Source organism: Spea bombifrons, chromosome 3, assembly GCF_027358695.1.
Source record: "Spea bombifrons isolate aSpeBom1 chromosome 3, aSpeBom1.2.pri, whole genome shotgun sequence".
Taxonomy (NCBI): domain Eukaryota; kingdom Metazoa; phylum Chordata; class Amphibia; order Anura; family Pelobatidae; genus Spea; species Spea bombifrons.
Genome location: NC_071089.1, coordinates 43,372,223 through 43,394,626, shown reverse-complemented (window position 1 = coordinate 43,394,626; position 22,404 = coordinate 43,372,223). Strand labels below are relative to the sequence as shown.

The 22,404-nt window shown below is 45.3% G+C and overlaps 1 long non-coding RNA gene across 1 annotated transcript; it reads right to left on the bottom strand.

The window, feature by feature from the left end:
* Window positions 1-21,452: 21,452 nt before the first annotated feature.
* Window positions 21,453-21,828, bottom strand: LOC128484488 (uncharacterized). Its single transcript, XR_008351160.1, has 2 exons — window positions 21,772-21,828; window positions 21,453-21,511 (listed from the first exon to the last, which is right to left on the bottom strand). It is a non-coding gene; the product is annotated as an uncharacterized LOC128484488 (long non-coding RNA).
* Window positions 21,829-22,404: the final 576 nt, after the last annotated feature.

The following is a 22,404-nucleotide window of genomic DNA, read 5'->3' as shown; positions in this document are numbered from 1 at the left end:
TTTTTTTTTTTTTTTTTCTCTTTCTTTCTTTTATTTTCTTTTCGTGATATCCCACTCTGCTCCCTCACACTCGCTTCTTCGGCGGGATCTTATAATTATGTCATACAATGTGAAGGGTCTTAACATTCCGGAAAAGCGGTCTAATCTTATGCGTGAATTAAAGTTTAACAAGGTCTCTGTGGCCTTTGTACAAGAGACCCACTTCCGGTCGAGTTCTGCTCCTAACCTGCTCACTTCCGATTACCCGTTGGGTTTTTTTAGTCATAACCCTGCAGCGAAATCCAAGGGTACTGCTATATTGTTTGACAAGTTCACGCCTTTTGTGCCGACGGCTCAGCTTTCCGACCAGGAGGGGCGTTACATCTTTGTCAAAGGCACTATTGGAGAGGTGCTCTACACGTTCGCTAATATATACTTACCTAACAGACTGCAACATAAATGCCTTTCCAAGATCCTCCGCTCCTTGCGCCCTTTCCAGGAAGGTGTCCTGATCCTGGGTGGGGACTTCAACGTTGCTGTGGACCCCAGGTTGGACGTTTCCGTGGGCCGTTCCAGTGCTGCTCCGTCTGTTCTGAATAGGATAAAGTTGCTTCTCAGGGACTTTCAGTTGGTGGACTGCTGGAGGGCCCTTCATCCGTCTGACAGGGATTACAGTTTCTACTCCTCTCCCCGGCAATTATACACGCGAATTGATTATATTTTTTTGCCCTATTATCATCTTTCTCGTCTGACTGGCGCTCGATATGGCTCGATTACATTGTCGGACCATGCTCCTCTGGTTGTGTCCGTCTCTTCCTCCTTGACTCGCCCGGCTTTTACGACGTGGAGGCTCAACGAGTCGCTTTTGACCGATGCTGTGAACTTCTCCAAAATTAAAGGAACTTTGACTGACTTTTTTAAAGATAATCTGACCCCTGGGATGTCGCCATTGACTGTTTGGGAGACGCACAAATGCGTGATCCGTGGCCACTTCATTGCTATGGGTGCGGAACGGAAGAAGGCCAACTCGCTTGTGCTTCGTTCCCTCTATGAGAGGATTGCTGAACTCGAGCGGCGCCACATGGCCGACGCTTCTGCTGAGGACTACCAGTTGTTGTTGCAATGCCGGAGAGAACTCTCTTCCATCCTCAACGCTCGTGCCCGTAAGTCGTTTCTGCATATGAAAGCCCTGTTTTACGAACATGGTGATAAGCCTGGAAAGTACCTGGCACGAGCATTACGTCAGAGACGCAAGCTCTCTTATATTCCTCGCATCAAGTCCTCCCTGGGCACGCATTATCGTCTCCCTCAGGACATTATGAAAGAATTTGTGTCGTACTACACGGGACTTTACAACTTGTCTCCGGTCCTCTCCCCGGATGCCAAGCTCCGCAAATTGGAGCAAATCAAGGCTTACCTCCAAAAGTTCCTGCGACGGCGTCTCACTTCTGACGTTTCTGACCAGCTGGAGGCCCCCATCACCCTGCCGGAGCTTGTGACGGCGATGAAACATTCCAAGTCCGGTAAATGCCCTGGTCCAGATGGCCTCCCACTACTTTATTATAAAAAATTGATAGATATCCTGGGCCCTCAGTTAGTGAAGTCCTTTAATGCCCTTGTCGATGGCTTAGATTTTCACCCCTCTACCCTGATGGCCAACATCTCTTTGATCCCGAAGGATGGGAAAGATCCCGAACTTTGTAGTAGTTATCGGCCCATTTCTCTGCTCAATGCGGATATTAAGTTATTTTCCAAGATCTTAGCCACCAGGTTGCAACCCTTGGTTCCACGACTGGTCCACCCTGACCAATCCGGGTTTGTTGGGGGGCGGGAATCCCGGGACAATACGATGCGTGCTATGACTATCATACATGCAGCTGGGCACCTTCGGTCCCCTCTCCTGCTCCTGTCGACGGATGCCGAAAAGGCGTTCGACAGGCTGGATTGGTCTTTCCTGGCCGCTGTTTTGCAGCACTTAAATTTTGGTCCTCACATGCGTCGGTGGGTTCTCTCCCTCTATACTGCTCCCTCGGCTAGGATTAGGGTTAATGGGGCCCTGACGGATCCTTTCCCTATCACTAATGGTACTAGGCAGGGTTGCCCCCTCTCCCCTCTCCTGTTTATCTTGTCCCTTGAACCATTTTTAGAGGCCATTAGACAGAATCCGGATATCAGGGGTCTGTTGCTGGGGGGAACGCACCATAAGGTGCTTGGCTATGCAGACGACTTGCTTTTTGCCGTGACTGCTCCGAGGGTTTCCCTTCCTAACATCATTAAGGAGTTTCGGCTCTATGGGGTGCTCTCGAACTTTAAGATTAATTCTACCAAGTCGGAGATACTCAATGTTTCCCTGCCACAGTCTGAGGTCGACGGGTTGATGTCTACCTTTCCCTTCAAGTGGGCTGCTGGTCAACTGAAGTATTTGGGCATCTGGCTCACAAGTGACTTGTCTCGTATGTGTGCCAGCAATTTTCCTCCACTATTGGCTACCCTGCAACGTGATCTGTCCCGCTGGTCCCCGCAGTATTTGTCCTGGTTCGGGCGGATTGGTGCCCTGAAGATGAATGTGATGCCTAGGATTCTTTACCTGCTTCAGACAATCCCCATTCAGCTACCCCCGTCATTTTTTGCTTCTCTCAAGACCATGTTCCTTCGCTTTGTGTGGGCTAACAGGAGGCCCAGGAATAGATTCTCTACGTTAATCCTCCCCAAGTCCTGTGGGGGGATGGGCCTGCCGTGTCCCCGGACTTACTATCACGCCTGCCATCTTTTGAGGGTCCTGGAGTGGGCACATGGTCCCGTGCACAAATTGTGGATAGCTATGGAGTCGTCGCTCCTGGGCATCCCTGTTGGTCACCTCCCGTGGCTGCAGCGGCATCACTCCCGGGACCTTGCTCGGGCTCACCCCTTGATATCCGCGTCGTTACGAGTCCTGCATTCTCTTCATGTTACTTTGAGTCTGACGTCCTACCCATCACCGCTGCTGCCACTGCGGAACAACCCTGATTTTCCCCCGGGACAGGCCCCGGGCCCTTACTTGCGGACGGCCTTGTCGGATTACGTCCCGCTCTCTAGGTTCCTTGCTGGACATCGTCTGCGCTCCCTGACGGACATATGCGGCGACTCGGAGCCTTCCCTCCTGGAACGCTTTCAGTACTGTCAACTCTCCAGTTATTTCTCGTCCCTCCTGGGGTCCGGCTCACCCGCTAGGGCTCCTACTCGTTTTGAATCACTGTGCACCAGATCTGAACTCCCGGCACATGGTGTTTCCCTACTTTACCAACTCCTACTTCAGCACCCGAGAGCCGAGCCTTTACGTTTTCAAAGTCTTTGGGAACAGATGTTGTGCATTACGCTGGACCAGTCGGATTGGGACAAGATCTTTCTTCTGACCCACAAGTGCTCCAGACAAACAAAGGCGCAGGAGACTTCCTACAAACTCCTTACCCACTGGTACATGACGCCTGTGGCGCTCCATAGAGCTTTTCCCGACTCCTCTGACGAGTGCTGGCGCTGTGGTGTTGCTCCTGGTACTTTCCTCCATATCTGGTGGGACTGTACTAAGATTGCTCCGTTCTGGACGAGTGTTCATGAGATGGTTCGACGCCTTTCAGACGACCCTCCACCGTTCCTCCCCAGTTTTTACTTGCTCAGTCATACTGCTCAGTCCATTGCTGGTTTCAAAAAGTCTGTGACCCGTCATTTACTATCTGCTGCACGGTCGCTTATCCCGCTCCACTGGAAGGACGCTTCTCCGCCCTCCTTTCGTGAATGGATCGAACGGGTCGAGTCAATCAGGGTGTTTGAGGAGCTGGTGCTGCAATCAGAGGATCGTCATGCGCAATATCTCCGGACGTGGTTTCACTGGCTCTCTTTTTTGGCGGACCCTCTTACTAAATCTCTCCTGCTGCGGTGATTCCGCTGCTGTGTGTCGCGAGCTGATGGGTGCCGGGTGGGACCTCCGTCCCTCTGTGTGTGTGTGTTTTTTTTTTTTTTTTTTCTCTCCCCTCTCTTTCTCTCTCCCTTGTGTCTGGTTGGTGTGTTTGTCTCCTTTTTTCCCTTTTGCTGTTCCCTCTGGTTCCTTCCCTTGATTCCTTTTTCCCTCCCGGGTGGATGGTGGGGAGGTCTACGTGTTCTGTGTACTGGGCCTTCTTACACCGCCTTTATTTACTTGGACGCCGCCGTTTCTTGTTTGCTCTTGTTCTGTTAAGCCTGCTTGTTATTCTCACTATGTAAGGACCGCTGTGTCTCTGTGGCTGCCCAGGGGCCGGTGTTACCTTTGATTATGTGCTGCCTTTGCCACCGTTTCTTATTTGCTCATGTCTGATACGATTGTCGGTTATTCCCACTCTGTACGGACCGCTGTGTCAACATGGCTGTCCAGGTGCTGGTGTTACATTTGTTTTTGTATTGCCTTTGCCCGCTGCGTCGGGTATTTGTGTCCAGTTTTTTCTCCTGGTGCCTTCCTCCCGTCCCTCCTATCCACCAGTACTTCTCCTTCCTGTTTCCCTTTTTGCCCTCTCCCTTTTTCCCTGTTTTTCTATTGTTACTTGAAAACTAATAAAAATTATATTTACAAAAAAAAAAAAAAAGAAAATGCAGGATTCTAGGTTTGAAAGATGCGTAGACAAACCATTAAATGTACTTTATCATATGTTAAGCAAATAAACTTTAGCAGATATGTAATTTTATTATTTCCTCTGATGGTTCAAATGAACACATTAATATCTGCCAGACTGACCAAAGAAGAAATTAAAGTATTTTGTGAGTATTTCAATATGCATTTTTTTTACAACCTGAAAAAAAAGGTACGTTCCTTTTAGTAGCAGAGACAGTTCCCCATCACCCCCGTGGTCAGATGATTTTTTTTGCCATTAAATGATGCTCCCTATCAGTGGCAGGAAAGCACTACCTTTAAACTCAATGGCGTTGCTTTCCACCTATGGGTATGGTGGGGTCTCACCCCTTGCAACATTCCTGGAAACACTGGAGTTCACTGGCAATATATCACTTGCTATTTGTTATCGAAAATAGCTGGGGGGCACGCAAATGCAAAAAATACCCTGCTCTCATGGAAATCAAACAATTGCAAATCCAACACAGGTTTATCCAAAAAAATTAAAGATTGTTAAATATGTGTGCCCACGTAACTTGCATTATGTGACCCCACGGCAGTAAACACACTGGTGTAATAGATGCCCCTGCAGACCTCTAGCACCAACTCCACCATACTGTTAGGTCGGTACTATGACCTGTACTTCCTGATGGCGGCCCTGGGTATAACTGTACTCAGGTACTATACTCAAGCAAGCTTGTAAGTGACTAGTCTCTAGTTAATGAAATTTCACACAACACTTTTGTGTGCAGGTTCATGTGTGCTAGAGAGACTAGTTTTCCTACAATACATATGGTATTATAAACATCTTCCATTCTCCATACCTAAAATTTTTCCTATTTTTTAATGATATAGAAAATAACATTTTGGTGTTACTCCACTGAGTTACTGTATTGATACATTCTGTTGAAAATACAGTAATTCAGCCAGAAGTAAAACATACCAGGGCAATCTTTTTCAGAAGCTGTACTGCATGTTTAGTCTCTCATTACTCGGATACCTAGCTCATTTTCTTGGTCAAGGCCAGATTTACCAAGGAGCATATGGAGCACTTGCTCCAGGACCCTGGAGTGAGAGATGAGTCTCTATCCTGTGGTAGACTGACTTGATTTGTACTAAATTGTGCTACCTGTGAGCTATGGATTGTTTATAGAGAGGAGCCAGCTCCACACCAGGTATGTATGTTGTGTGAGGGGCAAAACGAATAGGATTAGTAGAACAGAGAACCAAAGACCCAGAGAGGGTCCATTCGGTCTGAGGTGTGCCATGACCGACGTACCAGGTAGGCCTATAGAGGGCCACCCTGTAAATAGAAATGAAAGAAAGGATAGAGGAGAAAAGAGGAAATAAAAGGAAGGAAATTAATAGGGGGGGCAAGGGAGGGCAACGTTAGGAGCTGTAACGTAGCTGTGGAAGGGAGAGGCGTTGGTTAAATAACCATAGCCCCTCCCACAACTACAGGCTAATATACATCAGCCTTCACATTTGTGTGAGGGGCAAAACGAATAGGATTAGTAGAACGGAGAACCAAAGACCCAGAGAGGGTCCATTCGGTCTGAGGTGTGCCATGACAGACGTACCAGGTAGGCCTATAGAGGGCAAAAAGAAGAAGACACAAAGTTAATCGTACCACAACATGACAATATGAATGACCAAGTTTATTAACCCCTTAAAGACAATGGGCGGTCCCTAAACCCATTGAAAACAATGCATTTTGAGCCTGTACATGTACGGGCTTTGTCATTAAGGAGTTAAGCGAGTGACGTGAAGGCATTACGCATTCCTGAGATTGGTTGCGAGATATAAAGAAGGAAACACGAGGAGTTCCATCCGCCTAGCTTTTAATCACCTGGGCTGGAACTTATTCTTAGACGCTGCCCCGATTATGCGAGCGGGTGAAGGCCAATCCTGGTATGTAATAACCTAACATATCTGATAAACATGACTGACGACAACGGCTCCCTGGGGAAGGGCAAAAGAAGACTGGCTTTTGGTTTCCCAGTCAAAAAACCAACAACAAGGCTCCCAGGACTGCAACTGGGCACCAAACTGAGTCGGTAAGAAAAAACGTAATTCGTGTACTTGGCCGGACCGATTCGTTTTCGTATGACCGATGGACAGAACGAAATGATCAGCAACAGAACACAAGTCCGAGACTTCAGAGATGACGAAGAATAAAGCATAATGGCCAGTACCCTCGGTCACATGAACCAACAAAGGCTGACTTACCGTCCCAGTAAAAGGACGGCAACTGGTTACCCGGGGTAGGAAGAAACAGTGTACTCGGACCGGATTGATTCGTTTCGTATGACCAAGTGACAGCTCGTAATGATCAGAAGAACCGAAGCTGAATTAAGCACAGTAGCCAGCTCACCAAGCAGCCTGCATCCGAAAAAATTACATGGAAGCTTAAGCACTATACATGTACCAGGACTAAACAGGATGTCCATTAACATTAGCAAAGCTCTTACTCGCCATCCACTGGTAAATTACTGGGGGACTTCACTGGCTTGACCTTGCAGACCTCTAATACGTTATATCCGGGTGAGAAGAAACCAGAGGGGTTGTTTAGAACTACAGTATTGATCTTAGACTTCTGTTAGGAAAAGCTTCATCGCTAAATGAAAAGGCTTAACTGTGCTCACCGTGAACTAATAGCGGATACGTCAGATTATCAGCTCTGAGGGACAGTTTGCGTATAATGGTCAATGTGTGAATATGAGTGGATGATGACAGTCGCTGAGCGAGACCAGAAGGCTCACACTGGATCCTCTCTCTAAACGACACATAACGGAATCACGGACACGGAGAAGCAGACACGTAACAGACTCACGGACGCGGAGAAGCAGACACGAAAACGGACTCACGGACGTGGAGAAGCAGACACGTAACAGACTCACGGTCGTGGAGAAGCAAACCTGAAAACGGACTCACGGACGTGGAGAAGCAGACACGTAACAGACTCACGGACGCGGAGAAGCAGACCTGAAAAACTGACTCACGGACGTGGAGAAGCAGCCATGTAACGGACTCACGGATGTGCAGCCTGAGAAGCAGCCATGTAACGGACTAACAGACGTGGAGCCTGAAAAGCAGCCATGTAACAGATTCACGGACATGAGCTGGACACTTATCCTAAATAACACGCAGCACAGTGAAAACATAAAAAACCTACACGACTTATCACACGGCCAAGCTGTAATCGTGTAAAGCAACGTGAAGAAAATTTTGAGCGGGACGGTTGATACGTGGAACCGCCTCCCAGCAGAAGACAACCGTGAATACCTGAATTAGCAACAGGAGGCAAATAGTAGCACCTAAGGTGGCAGTCCGCTCGGGAACTGCTTAAGCGGCGACTAGAGTTACAAAGAAGATCATTGACCTCCCCAGCTAGCCCATTAGTTATAGTAAAGTTGTTGTTGTTGATGCCATCATGGCTGGATATGCAAGTGCCGATTATTTTTGATCTCTGTGTTGTGTGGTATATGCAAGATTATGTCATTGTACATTATATTGACACTGATATGAACAGGAAAGTAATGATCAGGAATTATGTTCCACTTGCCAACACTCCTGTCCAATATCACAAAAGATTTGCACATCACTGGCTGCACATGTGCACTGCCTATTTTACAGTAAAACATGGTTTGCACATGGCCAGGCTTTAGATTAGGTGAGACATAATTTAATGCAAACAAGGTGTGACAACTATTCTGATGAACTATCTTTATCTCTACCCTTCTAGGCTGCAACACTCCAATCTAGGCCCCACCATTCACCATTACACCTTGGGGGCCCCAAACAGCTCAACCCAAGGTTCCACATACTGTCCTTATTCAAACTCCCTCTAGCCACTGCACACATAATCTGGAGATTCATGATGTAAGACTCATAACAATTCTTCTTATCCGACTATATAGCCAAGAACAACTCTGACAAATTCTGTAAGTACTGAGTGTTTCACAATATAAAAGTTCTGTCCACCCACTATTTTGCTTCACAAAATAATATGGTAATCTACACCAACTGAGTCTATGATCTGTAAAAACCTTCATACACCACTATGTATAGACATGGGTGACTTATTTTGGATATGAACTAGACAAGGGATCCACCCATAAACCTGGATGGTTTATGGGTGAATCCCCTGACTATTTCATATCCAAAATTGGTCAACCATGTCTATACACTGACAGACCTTTACAGCATACAAGTACCCAAAAAATGATGTAATGAAAAACCCTGCTTCACCAGAAGTGTTAACACATGCCATGGATTTTACACTATATGTAATAGTGGTCATTCTATTCGGATCAATATACTAGCCACATTTCCAGCTTGCTTGGAAATGTAGCTGCTGTGGCCTTACCCCAAGTGGCCTCATCATAAGTAAATAGTTAAGAGTTACACTGGACTATCCAGACATCCCTGGTCTTCATGCTTTCATCCAGCTACTCCTCTGGCAATCACCATATCTCCTACTCTTACAGGTATGAATATAACATATTCCATTTGAACCCCTCATCTCCTGCCGTTAGCCTGGTTTTCCACCTGGTATGAATATAACATATTCCACTTGAACCCCTCATCTCCTACTGTTGCCCCTGTTTTCCACCTGGTATGTCTATATCCTGCATGTCTCCATACCCTGCTGCTCTCAAATGTGGTGCCCTCTAGTCTGGCTTAATTGCGTTTGTTAACCAAGGTGTGAAACATCTGCCTCCTGTATCCAATCACCTTCTCTGACCACTTGTGAGGCAGCCCTATAAATTCCTAGGCCTCACTTGGAAATGTAGCTGCTGTGGCCTCTTCCCACGTGGACTCTTCATAAGCGGACAGTTAGGAGTTACACTGGAGTTAAACTGGAGGGAAACTACATACCAAGTACCACTGCAGAAAGAAGGATTGCACCCGCGCCGCACTCCTCCTGTGGAATTCTCTTCCCTGTTCCGTTCAGACCTTCTGCCTCACACACAACTTTTAAAACCTCTTGGAAACCTCTTCCAACTATCATAATCAAGCAACTTGAACAACAATCAACAGCTTCAACACACCATTGGAACAAGATCAACTCATCCCAATCCAAGCAGTCCTCTCCTATTGTCTCACTTCCCCCCTCAGACTAGATTGTAAGCTCGCAAGAGAAGGGCCCTCCTCTCCTTTGCACCAGTTTGTTATTGTATGTGTTTTTGTATGTGAAATTGTTCTACTGACCGTAACAGCACTGCGGAATCTGTCGGCCCTTTATAAATGAATGTAATGTAACTGCCAGAAAGCTGAGGAACATCCTCCTGTTAACAATATTAACTTACTTGAACAAAAAGCTTTCCTCAGCAGGCAAATTGCAATGATAAAAATCATCCAGTCCAGATACGATGCGATGGACTTACTTTTCCCTACACTATAGAAATTGCGCACAAGTCTAAAGGTGCTGCTAAACCATAAATCAATAATGCAGTAGGTAGACAGCCTACCACAAAATACAAGTAAAATACATTAAAAAAAAGTGTGCCAGGTTGCCAGCTGGCCTATAGTTCGACCATCTGGCTGGAACACTGGGAAAACTGTTTCATAAATACTGTCATACAGTGGATCAGAAATTAAACCACAGCCAGCCCCCCTCCCCACCTGCAAATCACAAAATAAATCATAAAATATCCTCATATTTTGGTCTTTTTTTTAAAATGGGCTGATGACTGTGGATTAAAACTCCCATCATCCTCGGCCAGGCTAATGAGTTGCATTTCACAAAAGCGGGTGCGCCTGAATAGCAAAATGCTGGCTACTAGTGATTTTTTTAAATTTAAACGGTGTTTGTATAGTGTATTTTGTCATTTAATCCTTTTTTTCTTTGCGCCTACCTTGCCCTATGGCTATGCTGTCTACTGACATTCAGTGAAATGAGCATGTCATGTAGAATGCCCAAAAGATAATCTGGAGGGACAGATGAATACATGTTGGTGAGCATGAAAGCAGTTTTCAAATGGCTGCATAACAAGAGCCTAAAAGTCAGTGAAATACCACATTGTAGCCATTATGCGACTTCAGACATGAGCACCATGGCCTGCATAAAACAGGATATTAAGAATGTAAAGCAACTGGTCCTCTCAGTCAAAGCTGATCTTAAAACAAATATTCAGCAGGGCTTGTTGGATCTAAAGAAAGAACTGGGGGAGGTTGGCACAAGAACAGACCTTATAGAAACTGCGCAATCGTTTCTACAAAAATGAAAAAATGCAAGATGGAGTTAAACTTCAAAACTTTACAAGAGACATTAGTTCATAAAATACATATATAATTTAATTTATACTACAAAGCTTAGTGGCTTGATACAGACTGTGTACTTTGGTTTAAGGGGACTTAAAAAACACCCCTCCCCCCCAGAGCTTTATTATAAAGTCATCATGCTCATACAAAAGTTAACCCTTGCTATTTTACCAAGGTGGAAAAGATTGTAGGAGCTACAGTTCATTATGTTTAGTAACTGATTATGGTTGGATACTAAGCATGCTATCCTTTTTTTGTTTCAATTAACATGTTTTTATTTTTACCTATCCTTTATCTCTACTTTTACTCTTTTGCTACTTCTCTTACCTTTCTGAGTCCCAACGGGATTGAACGAAAATGTTTACCTTGCTAACCACGCCCAACACAATAACACTATACCATTTGGAGACAGTGGCGTCGCTACAGGGAGGCAAGGGGGGGGAAATGCCCCCCCTAGGTTATTCCTTGCCCCCCTGCCGAATTTGGAACCACCCAGCGGATTGCCCAGGACAGTCCCGCAATGGGACTTTAAGTCCCGGGCAGCCTCAAACACTTTTTTTTTTTTTACGCTGAGGAGAGAGAGAGAGGGGCGCCTAGCAATCGCTCGGCCCCCCTCAGTCTCCTCCACGAGGCCTCTACCTCCGTCGCGGTGCCGGCGTATCATACTGAGGGCCGGAATATGACATCATATCCGGCGCTCAGCAGTGAAGCAGCGCGCGCCACGGCAGAGAAGGAAGACAGAAGCCTCGTTCTCCTGCCGCAGGACTTAAAGGTGAGTGAATTACAAAGGGGGAGAGGGTAGATAGTAAGTAGGGAAAGAGGAGGGAGAGGGGTTAGAAAGTGATAAGGGAGGCAGAAGGGGTAGAATGTGATAAGGGAGGGAGAAGGGGTAGAAAGAGATAAGGGAGGGAGAAGGGGTAGAAAGTGATAAGGGAGGGAGAAGGGGTAGAAAGTGATAAGGGAGGGAGAGGGGGTACATAGTGAGAAAGAGGGTAGTAAGAATACTGAAATAAGTAAAGTGTGAATGAGTGAGTATGTGGATGCATTGTGTTAATGAGTGACAGCATTAGTTAATATATGGATGAATTGTCTAAATGAGGGAGAGCATGAGTTAATATGTGGATGAATTGTCTAAATGAGGGAGAGCATGAATTAATATGTGGGTGAGTTGTCTGAATGAGGGAGAGCATGAGTTAATATGTAGATGAGTTGTCTGCATGAGAGAGAGCATGAGTTAATATGTGGAGGAATTGTATGAATGAGGGAGAGCATGAGTTAATATGTGGATGAATTGTCTGAATGTGGGAGACCTTGAGTTAATATGTGGATGAATTGTCTGAATGGGGGAGAGCATGAGTTACTATGTGGATGAATAGTCTGAATGAGGGAGACCATGAGTTAATGTGTTTGTGTATATCGTAGATGTATAATTGTGGAAGGGCAAAGATGGCACTAGCAGGATGTTTGAGCCTTGGGGACCAAGATGGCACAGGCAGGGTGTATATGGGACAAAGATGGCACAGGCCAGGCTCTTTGGGGACAAAGTTGACTTGTGCTGGGCTATTTGGGGACAAAGAGGGCAAATCTTATGTGTGTTATCTGGGTGCTGGCCAGGTTCTATGTCGGCAGTGTGGGCGCCAGGGCTGACTTTGGGGTGTGCAACCTGTGATCTATGCCTGTAATTTGCCGTGTTTTTATGTGAATTCCAATTGATCTATACCTGCAAAGCTGTTTTTTGTGTTATTCTGTAGATCCATATCTGCTATGCTATTTTTCCATACATTATTTATGTATACCTGCAAATACAGGGTTTGTATGTCATGTTCAGTTGATCAATACCTGCAATGCTGTTTCCATGTATTTATTTAATCTATACCTGCAATTCTACGTTTCATATATTATTATTGTATACCTGCAAATACAGGATTTGTATGTCTGATTCTGTTTATTTGATATATATACCTTCAGTGCTTAGATCACAAGTGAATCTCAATTGATCTATACATGCAAAGCTGGGTTTGTGTGTTAATGTTTCAATAGTCTTTACTTCAAAGAGATAAGTACTCATTATGTAGTTAAAAATGCATGTCTAACGCGTATATATGATGGGGCCATCACATTAATCAATAATAAAGGGAGGGGCTTGCTGGGGGCATTAATACAAATAGTGGTGGCTGGAGGCAATCATACAAGGGTGTGGGGGCACCACATTAATCTATACTAAAAGGGTGCTGGCTGAGGCATCAATACACAAGGGTCAAAAACACAAAGGGGGTATAAACAACAATGCAGTGTGAAAAATCCATCCTGATGTAGATGTCAATGACATAGATTTGTCCTGCTGTTTGTGTGTTTTTGGTTATCAGTGTAGCAGAGCCTGTCCTGGGGTATGTGTGTTTGGGTGTTGGTGTGGCAGAGCCTGTCCTGGTGTGTGTGTTTGGATGTGGGTGTGGCAGAGCCTGTCCTGGTGTGTGTGTTTGGATGTGGGTGTGGCAGAGCCTGTCCTGGGGTGTGTGTTTGGGTGTCCGAGTGGCAGAGCCTGTCCTGTATGTGTGTTTGGGTGTCGGTGTGGCAGAGCCTGTCCTGATGTGTGTTTGGGTATTGGTGTGGCAGAGCCTGTCCTGGTGTGAGCCTGTCCTGGTGTGTGTGTCCGGGTGTCGGTGTGACAGAGCCTGTGTTGGTGTGTGTGTTTGGTCATCTGTTTCCTGGCACTTAACTTACAGTTGGAATTATTATATTTATACTTATCCAGAGATAAAATGCCCTCCAGAAGTTGTAGTGACTTCAGGGGACAAAACATTCAAGGCCCTGAAATCATTTAGTGGAAAAGGTATTGTATTATTTACTCTATAAAATTTATATTTACTCTATAAAATTTATATTTACTCTATAAAATTTATATTTATAAAATATATAAAAATTTCAAGGATTAGTCGTACTAAATTGTGGCTTCAGGCTTCCCATGTTGAATGATCATGTTGGTATCTTGTGTGCCCCCCCCTATATATTGTTTCTAGAGTCGCCACTGTTTGGAGAGAGTGGCGGTGCATCCTACGCAACCCCCTCGTCACCCATACAGACACTATTGTTTGCAATCTACCTTGAACTGCTAGTAGAGGTCATTTAAGTAGGCAATACCAGTTATAACGTTAGACTTTTTGCAGATTACATTTTGTTAACTTTATCCACCCCCCTGATGTCATAACCTAACCTATATAAAATAGCCTACAAATTTAATCATAGTAAATATAATGCCCTTAACATAAATCTCCACTCTGCTCCACTCTGAAGTCCTTCAGAAAGCTTCAAAAGACTATAATCTCCATAAACCACATGCGATCTGTATTATGTAAAGATTCCCTGCTTGATGTAACAAAGGTTTTGGGATCCATAAGATGTGGATTGTACGAAACCTTACATAATGGCATTCAATCTCAATTTTGGATATGCCCAGGCATAACGCTGTGTTCGTTGAGCTGCCAAAAAGTGTGGAGGCTTCCACTCTTCTGGGAAGACTTTTCACAAGATTTTGGAGTGTTCCTTTGGGAAATTTTGCCCATTCATCCAGTAGAGCATTTGTGAGGTCAGTCACTGATGTTGGACAATAAGGCCTGGCTTGTAATATTTATTCCAGTTTATTCAGGTGTCCGGTAGGGTTGAGGTCAGGGCTCCATGCAGTCCAGTCAAATTCTTCTACACCAAACTACCGTATTTGCTCGATTCTAAATGCTCTGAAAAATACCCCTCGTCTTATAATCGGGTCATCTTATAATCAGACGTCAAATAGGTCTGACTATGAGACTAAGATCCAGATCCCCCGCAGCGCTGCAGGGGACCTGGATCCTCCTGTCTTATGCCCCCCCAACTTACCGGTGCTTCTGACTCCCCGGTGTGTTGTCCGGGCAGCGGGTAGACGTCTACGCTGTGGTAACTTGTCTTGTCCCCATAAACGGTTTTAACACCACATACGCAATTCACGTAGACAACTTCCGCTGCAGCCGGAAAGAGGTGCGGTTAACAGCAGGTGTTGTCTGAGTCCATCGCGCAGACAACCCCCGGCTGTCAGAGATCAGAGTTCCCTGTGATTTCTGACAGCCGGGGAAGGTCTGCGCGATGGACGCAGACAACCCCCGCTGCTAACCGCACCTCCCTCCGGCTGCCCCGGCTACGCACCGGGACTCAGAAGCACCGGTAAGTTGGGAGGAGGATGGAGGGTGTTTAAATGGGGGGCATAAGGCATTTCTGTAGGGAGAGTGCTCTATGAAATGCCTTTTAACCCCCTTAATGCCACTCTGCCTGCAGAAATGCCTTTTAACCCTCTATCCGCCACTCTGCCTCCTGAAATGCCACTCTGCCCCATAATATGCCTTTTAACCCCCTTAATGCCAGAGTGACATATAGGGGTATAAGGCATTTCTGGAGGCAGAGTGGCACATAGGGGGTCAAAAGGCATATAATGGGGCACAGTGGCATATAGGGTTAAAAGTCATATCATGGGGCACAGTGGCAATAGAAGGAAATAAAACCAAAATATTTTTCTCAATCATAGCTTTTATTAAAAAAATTGTTAACATGAATTAACATTTACTGGTAAAACTTTTTTCCTATAGGGTCGTCTTATATTCAGGCTTTTTCTTTTTTTCCTAAATTAATATTCAGATTTGGGGGTCGTCTTATAATCAGGGTCATCTTATAATCAAGCAAATACGGTAATCTCACCTCTCTGTGGACTTCTGCAAAATGGGACAGCCATGGGGAAAAAAGAAAAAAAATGAAATGAAAATTCTGTGTTTGTTTCCCTCCTTGTTTTTGGAGATTCATATGAATTGACGAAACTGGCAACTTTCATTTAAATTTTAATTCTTATAAATCCAGATGCTCAAGTTTACTGCATATTCAGGAGTGAGACGTGATGATGTGAGATGCTCGAGGAAGTAGCGCTCGAGGACCACACGGGCGGGGAATGAACACTTCGACTCTGCTCTAACTCCGCTCATCCGCGACTGGGAGCAAAGACGGGCCGATTAGAGACACCGAGCTCGGGTGTCCCGACTAATAGCACGCAGCAGACCTCTATCCGGCAGTGAAATTAACTTCACCACAACGGGAACACAGCTAGCTTCGGAGTTCGCCGAAATTCCGATAGCCATCTTTAATCCAGATCCGGACAAAGCTTTTCAGTTTGATCATCGGAGAGTGTAAAGCTGTGAGTAACGGGTTTTATAATTTAACCTCTACATTTCAACTTACTATACACTCTAAGAAATGATCAATACATGAATAAAAGAAGTGTGCTGAATTGCAATCTAATATATATTGCAGTGTTAACCATGAATTAACCGGATTAAATATATAACAATATTAAGGGGATGAACTACTAAGTGAATTGGACTTTATTATTCATGTAAATGAGAAATATCAATTCAAAAGCTGTGCTGATGGTGAGGATACATGACCTGTGATGCATATCTCTAAGACTGGACGAAGATAAAGGTTTACCTGCACTACTATTTGTTATTTATTTAGAGTGGAGCCTTAATCCTTCAGTTCGCAGAATAATAGCGGAATGATAATAACTAGACTTGCGCATTTGTCTTCGGACGAACATGAAAACGAGCACGAAGAGGCCGTTTTTTTGTTCGTTCCGAAGACACGCCGAAGAGAATACAGTGCCGGCAAAATGTAGGAGAAGACGAAGACTCACAACCTTCGATTCTTCGATTCTTCATGATCGTCTTCGTTTTTGCCGCGAAGCCGCCAAAATTTTAAACAGGAGTGAGCTGATCTCGTCTGTCCAATCAGCTCACTCTTGTGACGTCACGCTAAGGGTCTCGTCCAATGCCTGTGCTGCTGTTTTTTGAATTCTGAAGGCTCCTTTATAAGACCAGAGCTTGCCTGAGAGATCCATTCATTTTTCGCTATGACTGCTTTGGCAACACTGCTGTGCTGCATCCGAGCGTTACAGAGAGATTGTTCTGTTCTGTGTGAGACTGGTAAGCCTTAGCCTGCCATTTCTCACAGTGTACTTCATCCTCACTTCAGTGCTACTTAATATAATTAATAATAATAATTTGATTAATTTAAATTTATTTTTTTTAATTTGTCATCAACTGTAGTGTAAGTGCTGTTGAGTTGACAGTGCACCCAGTGCCTCAGTGGCACTGGGGTGCCCTTGCCCTGGGCTGGCACTAGTGCCTACTGCCTGTCCTGCTTAAATAAATTAAATAGAATTTATAAATAATAATTTAATAGAATCTATAATTTAATAGTTCATTATAATATTATATATATATATATATTTGTCAGTCATATATATATATATTATAGTATACTAGTGTAGAGTGTACTGTAGACATTCATCTACTAGTGTCTAATTTAAAATCAGTAATATTAATTAATATAATTAATAATTGAATTCATTATAAAATTATATATATATTTGTCAGTTATAGTTAGTAGTAGTATACTAGTGTAGAGTGTACTGTAGACATTCAAGACATCTACTAGTGTCTAATCTAAAATCAGTTATATCAGTAATTCTATAATTCTTTCTTATCTTAATAGTTAATTAAATTAGCTATAAATAAAAGTAATAATATTAATTAATTACTACTAGCGTATAGTTCAGCTAATCTTATTAGTACTGGTGCTGCAGCTCTATAGTTTGTGCTTTGTTTTAGCAACAGTAAGAGACCAAGTCAATTTTTCTTAATTAATCCTTCATTTTATTTCATTTGTTTTGCTCACCTCAGTCCATCAGTGAAGTGAACTTGTTGGGCTAGTGAGTACAGCCGCATAAGTGCTGTGTTTTTTTTTTGATCAGCAAGCAGTGACGTTAACTGTTTTGCAAAGATTTTCTCATTTATTTTACATTTTATTTCAATTTTATTAAAAGTACCCTTAGTGGTTTTGCTCACCTCAGTCCATCAGTGAAGTGAACTTGTTGGGCTAGTGAGTGCAGCCGCATAAGTGCTGTGTGTTTTTGTTCAGCAAGCAGTGAAGCTAACTGTTTTGCTGTGACATTTTATTTTATTTCTAATTCTTTTCAAGAAAAATTTACTGTGACGAGCTGTACTAAGCAAAGTTAGTGGGTTTGAGAGTGTCTGCCTAGAGGTAAACTTATAGTAAGGAAATATAGCTTTAGGCTAGCATAGTAGTAGGCTAAGCTCTTAGGCCCGTGTAAATTCAAATTAAAAATAAAATACTGCTAGTTATTAAATAGTTAATCTTGAGTTAATAATTTAAATAACTTTAGCACTTTGGCAGATTGCACACAACAGCACAGTGCAGTAGTGCATAGTTTTACTTTTTAAGCAGTAGCACTGAAGAGAACTTCCTCTAATTTTTTTGTCTTTAATTCGTTTTTCCTTTTTTTTATTTTTATTTATTTATTTTTTTATAGTTTTTTAAACACTACACTACACTACACACACAACACAAAAAATTTGAAATGGATCCTCCTTTTGGGACTAAGGAGGGACAAGCTCCATCTACCACCACCACCACCAGCACAACCACCAGTTCTAAGATGCAGCCTTTGCGTCAGTAAAGTCGGCCAAGTAGGCCAAGCTCTCGCTTATCATTTGGGGAAGCATTGCTTGAAGGATCATCAAGTAAAGGAAAGGCACCAAAAGCAGGCAGTAGTAGTGCGGCTAGGCCCACAAGCTCTATGGTTTTTTACGGAAAGCCTAAAGCACCAGAAGCACGTTCAAAGTTAAAGGGTAGCACAAGTAGTACCAGCCCAGTGACTAAAAAGAAGTGCCTTTTGCCCCAAGCAGCATCTTCCCCATCCACAAGCAGCATGCAAGGTACCAAGCAGAGCCAAATTAGCAGCAAGACTCAGAGAGGTCGCAAACCAAAGCGATCTCATTGCTTTGTAGGGAAAAAAACCACCACCACCACTCCCACCTCTACCGCCTCTACCACCACTAGTGCTGCGCCTACTGTTCCCACTGGTACCGCCACGCCATGTCCTCCTAGTACCTCTAGCAAGCCACCAAGTCCTTACAAAATTTTTGTAAAGACAGTTAGAGAGAGGGCTACACATAGTGGAACTCCACCTAGCGATGTAGCAGAGGAGCCTGAGACTGAGAGGCCAAGTGCAGAGTCTATTCTTCCTGCTCGCACTACTACTAGTCACGAGTCTCACGACGATATCAGTCTTAGCTCCAGCCTAGCAGGAATTCTATTCGATCTGTCTAATGAAGAGCTAGACTATGAGCCAGAGGAAGTAGAGGAGATGAGTGGTCAGGAATCAGATTCCTCAGGGAGCAGTGTCCAAATGACTAGTGCACAATTTTCCCCTGAGCCTCCACCTTCTCCGCTACGATCATCACCATCACCACCACCACCAGCAGCAGCAAAACCTAGCAAATCTAAAGCTAAAGCAATTAGCAGTCCCACTATGGCCAGTACTGTTAATACCAGTCCCACCACCACTAGTTCTGCCTATGTTCATCCACCCCGAGCAATAGGAGCAGCACCCAAGGCACACTCCAAGGCTATGCACGCCCCAATTTGGGAGCACTTTGAAAATGTTGAAGAAGGGCGCTATGGAAAGTGCAAACATTGTGGGAAGCTAATAAGCAGAGGGAAAGTGTCTGGCCATTTTACCAGTGCTAGCATGAAGCATCACCTCAGCACTCAACACAACGCTGTGCTATTGGGGAAAGATGCAGAAGTAAAACTTAGTGCAGGCAGCATAGCTGGTGGCCGTGGAAAAACCAGCTTCTTCTTCTGAGCCAATAGCAGCAGCAGCAGCAGCAGCAGCAGCTAGTGCTGGCAGCCAGAGACCAAGGCAGGTTGGAGCACTGCATGTCCAGCCCACCTTGGAACAATTTCTGGCATTCCAATCCAAAAGGTCAATGCCCAAACAGCAGGCCAATAAAGTAACGCGACTGATTGGTCAGTTCATTGCTGTTGGAGGGGCATCCTTCTCTATGATCGAAGGGGAGCCTTTCAAACAATTGATGGCGGCTGTGGCTCCACAATATACAGTTCCGTCACGTTCCACTTTCAGCAGGAACATTGTCCCCTCATTGTATCGGTCCTGTGTTGCAGCAGTGAAAGAGGAGCTTTCCAAGGCTGCTGGTCAGTCTGTTCATTTCACTACAGATTTGTGGAGTGCACCTTGCGTCCAGCATGCCTTTCTTTCTTTGATAGCACACTGGTGGCAGCCCGGTGTGTCTAAGGAAGCTGCTGCAGCAGGCTACCGATCTTTCCTTCTCCATGCAGAAGTGATGGATGAAAAGTACACTTCCCAAAATATTCTGCATGCAATGAGGAAAATGTTTAGCCTTTGGGTGGGAGCAGAGGCGGGCACCAATGTTGAAGTTGGTTTTGTGGTAACTGACGGAGGTGCCAATATGGTGAAAGTGCTGCGAGATGGTCATATTGTTGGTGTGCGCTGTGCAGCCCACATCATCCATCTTGTAGTGAAGGCAGCAATGTCAGAAGGAACTAATGTGGCAGCAGTAGTTCTGTCCCGCTGCAGAAAGATCGCTGGGCACTTTCACCATAGTGTGAAAGGCTAGCCAACTTTTGAGGGAAGAGCAAGAGAGGTCAGGTCTTCCCGTACACTGCCTACGTCAGGATGTCAGTACATGGTGGAACTCCACGTTAGACATGCTGGAGAGGATTTTGGAGCAGCAGAGAGCAATCCATAATCTTGCCTCAGAGCACAATATTGGGATTACCTCTCCATTGAATAGGGGGGATTGGACAGTGATCGCCCAGCTAGTGGCAGTCCTTAAACCATTCAGGGATGCCACAGAAAATTTAAGCTCAAACACTGCCAGTCTGGCCCAGGTAATCCCAGTGTTCTCCCATCTAGGCAGCAAGATGGATGTGTTCCTTGGAAACCGTGAGGCTGTGCAAGGTGGCATTCTACATCCTGACGTAGCAGCCATAGTCAGGAAGCTGAAGGATCTGCTAAAAGTACACCTTCGCAAACGAATGGAAGAGAGTCCCAAAATGATGCTAGCGTGCCTTTGCGATCCAAGAATTAAGGGAAAGCTAGCTTTGAAATTCAATGTTCTCAGTAGCCACCGGGAGCAATTGGTCAACAAGGTGCGTGACTGGCAGCGTAAAATGGGAATGCTGTCCGAGGAGGGAGAGGTGCAGGAGGAGGAAGAGATGATGTGGTCTGCTACTCCTAGCAGCAGCATCAGCAGCAGTGCCACAAGCAGCACAACACAGCTGAGTGGAGCAGCTGCGTTTTGGGAAGAGGCACTTGGGAGTATATTTGGACCATCTGACAGAGCTAGCAGCAGAAAGGAGAGTAGTGCTGCTGAAATGGTCAAACTTTACCTCTGTGAAGTTCCTTCTGCGCCTAATGTTGATCCTCTTAGCTACTGGGATGAAAAGAAGAGTGTGTGGCCTGCACTCTCATGGGTTGAGCAGCAGCTACTATCATGTCCGCCAACCACTGTTCAAAGTGAGCGCGTGTTTTCTATGACTGGAAACATACTGAGTCCACAGCGCTCACGCATGGCACCTCATCTGATGGAGCAGATTGCCTTTCTTAAATTCAATCTGCCCAAGTTGGGTTACCCAGCTCTTAGCTTGGAAAGTTAATTTTTTTTCTCTGTAATGTTTAAGGTAGTTTCTCCCCCTGGTTGCACGTGTTTGTGGTGTGGCAACGTCTGCTACCTCCGCCGGTGTTCTGGAAGTCCGCTCCCAAACGCCATGGACTGACAGACTTTCATGCTTTGCCCTGGGGTGAAACAGGTGAGAGGGTCGTCAATTGCCCACTCATTCACCTTTTTCCTTTTCCAACGCTGCTGCTGGTGGTGGTGCCAGCATCTTTTGCCAGTTCGCCTCCTGGCTGAAATCATGCCTCAAATGTCCCTAATGGAGAGGGTAGTTTCTCCCCCTGGTTGCACTTGCTGCGGTGTGGCAATGCCTGCTACCTCCGCCGGTGTAGCCAATTTACGCTAGGGCCTAGTGTCTGAGTTCTGGAAGTCCGCTCCCAAACGCCAAGGACTGACAGTCTTCCAATGCTTTACCCTGGGGTGAAACAGGTGAGCGGGTCGTCAATTGCCCACTCATTCACCTTTTTCCGTTTCCAACGCTGCTGCTGGTGGTGGTGCCAGTATCTTTTGCCAGTTCGCTTCCTGGCTGAAATCATGCCTCAAATGTCCCTAATGGAGAGGGTAGTTTCTCCCCCTGGTTGCACTTGCTGCCGTGTGGCAATGCCTGCTACCTCCGCCGGTGTGGCCAATTTACGCTAGGGCCTAGTGTCTCAGTTCTGTAAGTCTGCTCCCAAACGCCAAGGACTGACAGTCTTTGGATGCTTTGCCCTGGGGTGAAACAGGTGAGCGGGTCGCCAATTGCCCACTCATTCGCCTTTTCCAATGCTGCTGCTGCTGCTGGTGGTGGTGGTGCCAGCGTCTCTTCTCTGCCAGTTCGCTTCCTGGCTAGTGTCATGCCTTAAATGTCCCTAATGGAGAGGGTAGTTTCTCCCCCCTGGTTGCACTTGCTGCGGTGTGGCAACCCCTGCTACCTCCGCCAATGTAGCCAGCTTACGCTAGGGCCTTGTGTCT